At 43.1% G+C, this 7,614-nt stretch overlaps 1 pseudogene; it reads left to right on the forward strand.

The window, feature by feature from the left end:
• Positions 1–5,054: 5,054 nt before the first annotated feature.
• LOC143645656 (large ribosomal subunit protein eL24 pseudogene) lies at positions 5,055–5,551 on the forward strand (annotated as a pseudogene).
• Positions 5,552–7,614: the final 2,063 nt, after the last annotated feature.

Here is a 7,614-nt window from a genome sequence, read left to right on the forward strand (position 1 = left end):
ATCCTCTGTCTAGATGTTCTGTCCATTGATGAGAGTGGTGAATTGAAGTCTCCAACTATTATGGTATTTGTGTCTATTTCCCTTTTCAGTGTTTGCAGTGTATTCCTCACGTATTTTGGGGCATTCCGGTTCGGTGCATAAATATTTATGATTGTTATGTCTTCTTGTTTAATTGTTCCTTTTATTAGTATATAGTGTCCTTCTTTGTCTCTTTTAACTGTTTTACATTTGAAGTCTAATTTGTTGGATATTAGTTTAGCCACTCCTGCTCTTTTCTGGTTGTTATTTGCATGAAATATCTTTTCCCAACCTTTCACTTTCAACCTATATTTATCTTTGGGTCTAAGATGTGTTTCCTGTAGACAGCATATAGAAGGATCCTGTTTTTTAATCCATTCTGCCAGTCTATGTCTTTTGATTGGGGAATTCAGTCCATTAACATTTAGAGTTATTACTGTTTGGATAATATTTTTCTACCATTTTGCCTTTTATATTATACATATCATATCTGACTTTCCTTCTTTCTACACTCTTCTCCATGTCTCTCTCTTCTGTCTTTTTGTATCTGACTCTAGTGCTCCCTTTAGTATTTCTTGCAGAGCTGGTCTCTTGGTCACAAATTCTCTCAGTGACTTTTTGTCTGAGAATATTTTAATTTCTCCCTCATTTTTGAAGGACAATTTTGCTGGATATAGGAGTCTTGGTTGGCAGTTTTTCTCTTTTAGTAACTTAAATATATCATCCCACTGTCTTCTAGCTTCCATGGTTTCTGCTGAGAAATCTACACATAGTCTTATTGGGTTTCCCTTGTATGTGATGGATTGTTTTTCTCTTGCTGCTTTCAAGATCCTCTCTTTCTCTTTGACCTCTGACATTCTAACTAGTATGTGTCTTGGAGAAAGCCTATTTGGGTCTATCTCTTTGAGGTGTGCTGCACTTCTTGGATCTGTAATTTTAGGTCTTTCATAAGAGTTGGGAAATTTTCAGTGATAATTTCTTCCATTAGTTTTTCTCCTCCTTTTCCCTTCTCTTCTCCTTCTGGGACACCCACAACACGTATATTTGTGCGGTTCATATTGTCCTTGAGTTCCCTGATACCCTGTTCGAATTTTTCCATTCTTTTCCAGATTGTTTCTGTTTCTTTTTGGAATTCAGATGTTCCATCCTCCAAATCACTAATTCTATCTTCTGTCTCTTTAAATCTATCATTGTAGGTATCCATTGTTTTTTCCATCTTTTCTACGTTATCCTTCACTTCCATAAGTTCTGTGATTTGTTTTTTCAGTTTTTCTATTTCTTCTTTATGTTCAGCCCATGTCTTCTTCATGTCCTCCCTCAATTTATCGATTTGGTTTTTGAAGAGGTTTTCCATTTCTGTTCGTATATTCAGCATTAGTTGTTTCAGCTCCTGTATCTCATTTGAACTATTGGTTTGTTCCTTTGACTGGGCCATATGTTCAATTTTCTGAGCATGATCCGTTATCTTCTGCTGGCGTCTGGGCATTTAGTCAGATTTCCCTGGGTGTTGGACCCCACAGGTTGAAAAATTTTTCTATGAAATTTCTAGGTTCTGTTTTTCTTATCCTGCCCAGTAGGTGGCGTACGTGGCACACGTTTGTCTACAGGCTCCACCGATAAAAGTTGCTTTGGGTCCTTTAACTCTGGAAAACTCTTGCCGTAGGGGAGGTTTGGCAGCCAAAGCGTCTTGGAAGAGTGCCAGCTGGCCCGGGGGTCCGAACACGGGGAGGGTCGCCAGCTGCCGCAGCACGGGAGAGCGCCCGACCGAATTAGCTAGTCGGCCCGGGGCGCCAAGCGTGGCGGAAGGGCGCCAGCTGTGCAGCCCGGGAGAGTGCACTGTTCCCAGCCGGACCGGGGAGTCACGTGTTTGGAAGTACCCCCTGGTCACCGTTCTCCGCAGTCTGGGGATTTTCGACCCAACTCTCTCAGTTGGTGCAGGGGGCCTCGCGTGGTGGGGGCGCCAGCCGCCGCGGCCCAAGGGGACCGCCTGCCCAATTCTGCCAGCTGGTCTGGGAAGGAGGAAGGGAGGGACTCCGGCTGCTTGCCGTCCCGCCCAGGAAAACCTGCGCCCCTCGGTGATCTCACCAGAGCTGGTTCTCCCAGACAGTCAGCCGTTCCAGGATGGGGTACGCCGTCCCTTTGATCTCCGTTGTGGCTCCTGGAGCTGCTCTGTATTGTCTCCACTCCCCCAGTAGCTGTTCTGGAGGAGGAAAGGTGAGGGTGGCAAGGATGTCGAGGCTGGTGGCGGAGGAGCCGGTGAAGGTGGAAGAGGGCACGGTGGTGGTTGGAGAGCCGCCGGAGCAGGAGGGGGAAGAGGGGAGGGCGGGCGGGTCAGCGGACAAAGAAAGAGGGGAGAGGAGGGCGGGCGGGTCGGCTGCTGCGGGGCGTGGGCGCCGCGCGGCCAGTCCAGGCACTTTTAAAGAACAGTAACACCTTCCTGATATTGTGGAATTCAGATCCAGAGACACAGTGCATTCTTACAAACTTTCATTACAGAAAATGTCAAACACACACACAAGCCGAGAGAAGAGTATAAGGAACACCCCTACCGATCAGCAGCTTCTGCTGTAACAGACCCCGTCCTTTCTTTGCTTCTTCTCCTTCCCTTCCACAGTCTTCTAAAGCTGGAGTGCTTCTAGCAAATTCCAGATATAATGCCATGTCAGTAGTAATTACTTCAGCCCGCATTGCCAGCAGATGACATAGTTTTAAAATAACCTCCATGCCATTATCATACCCAGCAAAATAATAACCTAATACTCACCCATATTAAAATTTCTTGGATTGTATCAAAGACGTCTGTTTATGGTCTGTTCGCTAGAACAGTATTCACACATTCTCTTGAAACTCCCCCTCCCTACTTGTCCCAGGCCCAGCTCATCCCAAGCAGGGTGGAGAGATGTTTGCCTCCCATCCCTCCATCCTAGCATAGCCTGGGGACTGAACTGGTCAGGCCTCCTACAGCCCAGCCTCCCGGACCAGGGAATGAAGGCAAGGAATGCACCTTAGAGGTCTTAGAAGCTCTAGCTGCCTGGGAGACACAAACTAGCTCACAGCAGGCCCTCAAGAAGACACCAGGTCTTTAACCTCCCTAACCTCTACTCTGAGTCCAGCCCTGGGGAATCTTGCAAGTCCTGTTTCCCTGTCCCCTTGCAGACCCCCTTCTAGGACCCTTGCTCAGAGCAGCGGAGTTTGGAGGAGTTTTGCCTGTGCTTCTCCTGTCCCGTGAATGGAAGGTGTTTCTAGTTGCACTTGACCTGATGGGAACCTTTCTTCATTTCTATCCTCATTCCCATTCTCTGACCTGCAGGTAAAAGAAACCCTAAGAATGTCTGGGCCCATACTTGGTCAGTATGGAAGTGGACTGAAGTTCCCAGTGCACTTCCTTTCCTCTCTTCTAAGGTCCCCCCAGGAAAGAGGACCCCTGATGGTTGTCCTCATTTGCTCTTCTCAAAGTGAGTTCTTTTTTCCTTTCCCAAGAGCCAAATTTTTATTCCTCTTCAATTCAGTGAATCAGTCTGAATTCTCTACTTCTCTTCATTTATGGAAAGCCAGAATCAAGGCTGAATGGAGAGGTGCTGCAAGGAGTTTGATAACTGCAGATCACCCCCAAAATCCTACCACTTAACCACTAAGTGACCTTGAGCAAGTCACTTAACCTCTCTGAGCCTCAGTTTCTCTTACAAAGTTCATTGTGCAGTACCTGCCCTGAATCACATCACTCCCCCTCCTTCAGGAGTCCCTTTTGGAAACTGACCCTTCCCCCAAAGCAGATGACCCTCTCCTTTCTCTGACTTTGGCAGGGTTGCCCGCACCTAGGATGAAAGCCTTGTGAGGCTGAGGGTTAAGAAATCTGGAACTCTAGGCCTACCTCTGCCTCCAGACTCTTTGTTGTCTGTGTGTAAGTCCCTTTAACCTCTGGATCTCAGCTTCCTCAGCTGTAAATTGTGCCCAGGGATGCCTGTTCAGCCAGCCAGTCTCCCAGGGTCCTATAAATTAAATGAAAAAATGACTGTTCAGCAATTTAAAAAGTGGCCCATGGAGAAAATATTTGAAACCACATATGTGACAAAGGTCTAGTATTTAGAATATATAAAGTCCTCTTGAAACTCAATCATAAAAAACAATTGGATTAGAAAATGTGCAAACAACACGAACAGACATTTCACCAAAGAGGATCCACAGATGTCAAATAAGCATGTGAAAAGACCCATATGAAGGAAACTATAAAATGCTGATGAAAGAAATCAAAGAAAATTTCAATAAATGGATAGCTAACCCATGTTCATGGATAGGAAGACTAAATATCATTAAGATGTCAATTTATCCCAACCTGATATATAGATTTGACTCAATCCCAATCAAAATCCCAGCAGGTTATTTTGTGGCTATTAATAAACTGATTCTAAAGTTTATATGGAAAGGCAAAAAAATCCAGAACAGCTAACATAATACTGAAGAACAAAAGTAAAGACTGGCACTGCCCAGTTTCAAGACTTACTATAAAGCTACAGTGATTGAGGCAATGAGGCATTGTGAAGGAATAGATGAATAAATCACTGAGATAGAACAGAGAGCCCAACTAACGTCTGACAAGGGAGCAAAGACAAATCAATGAAGAATGAATAGTCTTTTCAACAGATGGTGCTGGAGCAACTAGACATCCACATGCCAAAAAATAATAATAAATGTAAGACACGGATCTCACACCCTCACAAAAATGAACTCAACATGGATCATAGACCTAAATGTAAAACACCAATCCCTAAAAGCTCTAGTTCTAGTAACCTTGCGTTTGGTGATGAGTTGGTTTTTTTTATAAACTGCAAATTTTATTGAGTTAGATTCACATACCATATAATCCATCCAAAGTGTACAATCAATGTCTCACAGTATCATTACCGAGGTGTGCAACCATGGTGAGGAGACTTTAGACACAGCACCAAAAGCATGATCCATGAAAGAGAAAATTGACGTTTGACTTCCTAAAATGAGAAACTTCTACCCTGCAAGTGCACTGTTAGGAGAATGAAAAGATGCCACTTTACCATCATCCCAGTCCCCCAGAGTCAGCAGCCGTGAAGGTGGAGCTCTGCAGTTTCAGTGGGTACTGATCTACCCTGGACATGGGAGGCACTATTCAAGGACCAACAGGAAGGTTTTCCAATTTCTTAATGCAAAATCCGAGTCAATATTCCTTTCCAAGAGGAACCCTCAGCAGATAAACTGGACTGTCCTCTACAGAAGAAAGCATAAAAAGGGTCGGTCAGAAAAACTTCAAAAGAAAAGAACTTGCCATGCAGTTAAATTCCAGAGGGCTATCCCTGGTGCACCCCTTGCTGATATTATGGCCAAGAGGAATCAGAAACCCACAGTTAGAAAGGCTCAGTGAGAACAAGCTATAAGGGCTGCCAAAGAAGCAGAAAAGGCTAAGCAAGCACCTAAAAAGACAGCAATGGCTGCTGCTAAGGCTACCACAAAAGCAGCGCCTAAACAAAAGATCATGAAGCCTGTGAAGGTTTCTGCTCCCTGAGTTTGGTGGAAAACATTAAGTTCACAGATCAAATTTTTTAAAAAAGATCTGACTAACTAAAAAAAAAAGAGAGAGAGAGAGAGAGAGAGAGAGAGAATGAAAAGTCAAGCCACTGGCTAGGAGAAAATATTTGCAAAACACATATCTGATAAAGGGTGTGTATTCAAAATAAAAGAATAACTCTTAAAACACAACAATAAGAAAACAGCACAATTTTAAAATAGGCAAAATATCTAAACACACACTTCACCAAAGAAGATAAACAGATGGCATATAAGCATATGAAGAGATGCTCAACATCATTAGGTATTAGGGAATTGAAAATTAAAATGACAATGTGATACAACTGCACTACACACCTATTAGAATGGTTAAAATCCAAAACACTGACAACACAAAAAGCTCCCAATAATGTGCAGCAATAGGGACTCTCATTCATTGCTGGTGGGGACACAAAATAGTTCAGCCACTCTGCAAAACATCTTGGTAGTTTCTTTTCTGTCTTTAACTCTTCTTCTTTTTTTTACAGTTATGAAATATAAGATATACTAAAAAAGCAATCAACTTCAAAGTTCCTTGTAACAAATAGTCATAAAACAGATTTCAGAGTTTGGTATGGGTTACAGCTCCACAATTTTAGGTTTTTCTTTCTGGCTGCTCCCAGACACTGGAGACAAAGAAATATCAATACAATGATTTCGCAGTCATACTCATTCATTAAATCATATCTTCTCTGTTAATAACTCCTCCTTCTCCTTTGATCCTTCTCCCAATCTTTAGGGGTATTTGGGCTCTGCCCTTTCTTTTTCATGTTGGGAAGGGGTGTCAATAATATAGGACAGGGGGATGGAACTAGTTGATGCCTTTGGGGAGGCTGGCCACTCTGGGTTTCAGGACTTATCTGGCCTACGAACCCATCTGGAGGTTGTAGGCTTCTGGAAAGTTAATCTTAGTATGGGAAACTTTTGTAGACTCTCAGATAAAGCCCTAGGTGTTCTTCAGTGTTAAAAGCAATGATTTTTGTTGGGGTTTGGCAAAGCATGCTAACTAGCAATATCTAGCTAAAGCTCAAGTAAAAGTAACTCCTGAATAGCCTCTCAACTCTATTTAAACTCTCTTAGCCACTGACATCTTATTTTGTTACACTTCTTTCCCCCTTTTTGGTCAGGAAGATGTTGTTGATCCCACAATGCCAGGGCCAGGCTCATCCCTCGGAGTCATGTCTCACGTTGCCAGGGAGACTTGTACCCTTGGATGTCATGTTCCATGCAGGGGGAGGGTGATGATTTTCCTAACTTGTCAGTTTCTTAGAAAACTAGACGTGCACTTACCATATGACCCAGAAACTACCCTGTTGGGTGATTATCCCAGAGAAGAGGAAACTTAGTTTCACCAGAAAACCTATCTGTACTGCATGTTCATAGCAAACTATTACTTGGAATAGTAAAAAACTGGAATCAGTCCAGATGTCCTTCAGCAGGGGGATAAATGAACTGTGGGGTATCATGCCGTGGAATATTACTCAGCAACCAAAGAAACAAGCTATTGATGCATACGAACACCTGGATGGATCTCCAGGCAAGTATGCTGTGTGAAAAAAGCAAATCCCCAAAGGTTATAAACTATATGTGGTTTCCACTTATACAATCTTGAAATGGCAAAATTACAGAAATGGAGCTAGGCAGTAGTCGGGGGTTCGGGACCGGCGTGGTGTGGGAAGGAAAGTGGGCATGGCTGTGAAATGGCACCATGAGGAATCTCCTCCTTGATGGAAATGTTCCGTATCAAGACTGTATCTATGTCGATATCCTAGTTGTGAATTTGTACTGCGGTTTTTCAAGTTGTTGCCACTGGAGAAAACTGGGTGAAAGGTACATGGGAGGTCTCTGTACCATTTCTTAAAACTGCATGCAAATTCACAGTTATATCAAAATAAAAAGTTCACTTAAAAAAAAAATTACTCCATGTGGGTTGGTTTGAAAGCATTATGTACCCCAGAAAGCCATGTTTTAATGCTGAGTCAATCTTTTGCAGGCAGCTGTTTCTTTACAGCTTGATTCAAC

The sequence above is a fragment of the Tamandua tetradactyla genome, chromosome 9 (assembly GCF_023851605.1).
Source record: "Tamandua tetradactyla isolate mTamTet1 chromosome 9, mTamTet1.pri, whole genome shotgun sequence".
In the NCBI taxonomy this organism is placed as follows: Eukaryota; Metazoa; Chordata; class Mammalia; order Pilosa; family Myrmecophagidae; genus Tamandua; species Tamandua tetradactyla.